We start from the raw sequence: 2,991 nt of genomic DNA on the forward strand, positions 1-2,991 counted from the left end.
TGATTTATACAACAACCATAATACATTTAAAAGGATTTTAATGTTGTCAGCAAATCTCAAAATTACGTTGAGTTATACAAGGAAGTAAATACTCAGTAAGGCATATGTATCAAAAGTTTTTTTCAAATAGGGAGGTGGGCAAGTTGGGAATAGAGAATGTCTCTCTGATTTATCCTATATGAGAATTAAAACCACAGCACCTCATACCCCAAAAGGAGAGAGTGAGAGAGAAAGCCAGGAAAGCCAGGTGGACAGACTGTGTCAGAAAACAAATTTCAGTTTGAAGTTCTGAGATTCCTAACTCCATGCTCTCCCATGGTGCTTTATCTGCAATCCTCACAAATAATCCCACAAGGTCAGAACTGCCACACATATTCTTAAAAATCATAGGCATCAGATCCGGCAACCACACCCAAGGGAGGAAATGCCACAATTAAACAATGAACCAAGTCACTGGGTGAGCTAGAACTACAACCCATTTGCTAGTAACAATAGAATACGTCTCACTAAAAGAAAATCAGCCCATTTATCATAATTCAGCCCCTAATAAAGAGTCAGGACACTAAATAATCTCTCCTAGCAAGTGAGGACAAAAGGCATTTCCATTGGAAAGAGAGGCCCGAATTTGGCAACTGAATACTGTTTTGGAGTCACTGGCATCTCTGGCTGAAAGTGACTTTTTTTTTTTTTTAAACCTCTTCTCTATATTAGATTCAGGCTGTTGATCATTTCCACAGCTAAGGACCTATTATAAAATACCAAATATTAAGACATATTATGGTTATCTGAATGCTATTTGTGTTCCTATGAAAGAGAGGCCCGAATTTGGCAACTGAATACTGTTTTGGAGTCACTGGCATCTCTGGCTGAAAGTGACTTTTTTTTTTTTTTAAACCTCTTCTCTATATTAGATTCAGGCTGTTGATCATTTCCACAGCTAAGGACCTATTATAAAATACCAAATATTAAGACATATTATGGTTATCTGAATGCTATTTGTGTTCCTGAATAAATCTGGGGATTTAAAAAATAAAAACAAATTATCTTTAACTCTGTATGAGTCAGAGCATTATAGACTCACAAAGCCAGGAACATTTAGCTGGTTTAATGTATACCGTGCTCAATCAAAATGTCACATGTTTTATAAAAAAATAACGTAAGTTGGGAGTTAGAAAATCCAAAATTCCACAAGTTCAGATCATGTTTCATTCCTGTGGTCCAAGTACCATATACACTGATAACCCCATGTCTGTCAAGCAGATCAGTTTAGTTCAATGGTGATGGATGAAATATTTACAAGCATCTGTTTACAGTACTTTCTGAAGATTACATGCCAATATTCTTTTCTTCCATTCCTAGTCAATCTGAGTTTGGTTTCCTCAATGAATAAGGGTAAATCTGAAAATGGCTACTCAGCTGCTTCACCACTCGTACAATGGTTGTGGGCCAGGGTGAAGGCAGCTGTCAGTGTGCAAAGGAGAAGGCTCTCAAGATGAGAAGCTATTCCTAAGTTCACTGCTATGACAACCAAGAAGAGAGGGAGCAGCAACCAATTCAAAGTTGGCCACCAAATGCTGCTCATTTGACAAACGATTAGCTGACGTGATACTGGCAAAAGCTGTGCCAACCATGAAGCAGAACACCCTAGGATGTTTCTCTAAAATATCTGAAGGTGACTGGAGAATCCACACTGTAGACAAAATGAAGAGCAAACATGGAGAAAAGGGAACTATAACTTCATAGGCTGAATTGTTTCAAAGTGTTGTTTTTATAACTTTTAAAAAACTTTAATAAACTCATTGGAAGAGTCACACATAATGCACAACCAATAATCATTGCAGTGAATAGGTCTCTATATAAGAAATTAAACAGGAAAGGATCATACCAGGCCTCAACTCCAGCTGCAGTCACTATGTAGACAAAAGAATCACCTGGCTAATGTCATATCCTCATGGCAGGAAAAGAATTCCTGTTATACTTTTCCCAGTGCGACAAGATGAAAGAAAACAAAACTACCCACAGCAGGAGATAAAGAACAAAAACACTGACACCAGTTGATCCTCGTCCAAAGACGGAATACACAGTTACAAATACAAAGAAAACACATGACCAACTATCCAGGCTCCCCTAAAGGGGTGCTGGAATTGGTTCTGCGGGCTTGTTTTCCATCCACTCCATCTACGGTATAGGCTACAAAGTTGAGGATGCCCACGACAATCCAAACCCAATCAGGTACATGCTTATGGCCTGGTGCTGAAGTGTAAAAGTCAGGATGGAAGTACGACAGAAGTAGAAAATTGAATACAACCAGCAGAAAGCCAGAAAAGGTTGTAAGATTGGGAGCCAGCAAGTGGGAAATACCTTCACTATAGTGTCCCAAAATGGATGCATAACATACAGAGAGAGTGGGTTGGTATCCAAAGCACTGTATTTGTACTTATCAAAGCTAGCCCACTGCTCCCGGCTCACGTAATCGTAGCCAGCGATGACGATCCCACAACCAAATGCCCACTCCGCCGCTGTAGAAATTCTGCGGGACCAGGCGGTGAAACTTGAGCACCACACTGGGCTGGCCAGGGCTGAAAGAGAGTAATTTCTTTTTAAAAAATATTTTATTTATTATTTTAAAAATATTTTATTTATTTTAATGTGTATGAGTATTTTGCCTGCATATGTGTAAGTGCACTCGTGTTATGCAATGTCTGTGGAGGTCAGAAAAGGGTGTCAGATTCCCCTGGAACTGGAGCTGCAGAAAGTCGTTAGCCATCATATGGATGCTGGGAATTGAACTCGGGTCCTCTGCAAGAACAGCCAGTGCTCTTAACTGCTGAGCCATCTCTCCAGGTCCTGAATAGTAAAATTTAAAAAACTTGCTAAGTTCCATCCATTTACCTGCAAATTTCATGATTTCATCTTTATTTACTGCTGAGTAAAACTCCATCATATAAATGAGCCACATTTTCATTATCCACTCATCAATTGAGGGACACC

The 2,991-nt window shown here is 39.3% G+C and overlaps 1 pseudogene; it reads right to left on the minus strand.

The window, feature by feature from the left end:
• Positions 1-1,359: 1,359 nt before the first annotated feature.
• The window catches only part of LOC103727392, a 98,738-nt pseudogene continuing 97,106 nt past the window's right edge, over positions 1,360-2,991 (minus strand).

Source organism: Nannospalax galili, unplaced genomic scaffold (genome assembly GCF_000622305.1).
Source record: "Nannospalax galili isolate Female #2095 unplaced genomic scaffold, S.galili_v1.0 scaffold329, whole genome shotgun sequence".
NCBI classification, from domain to species: domain Eukaryota; kingdom Metazoa; phylum Chordata; class Mammalia; order Rodentia; family Spalacidae; genus Nannospalax; species Nannospalax galili.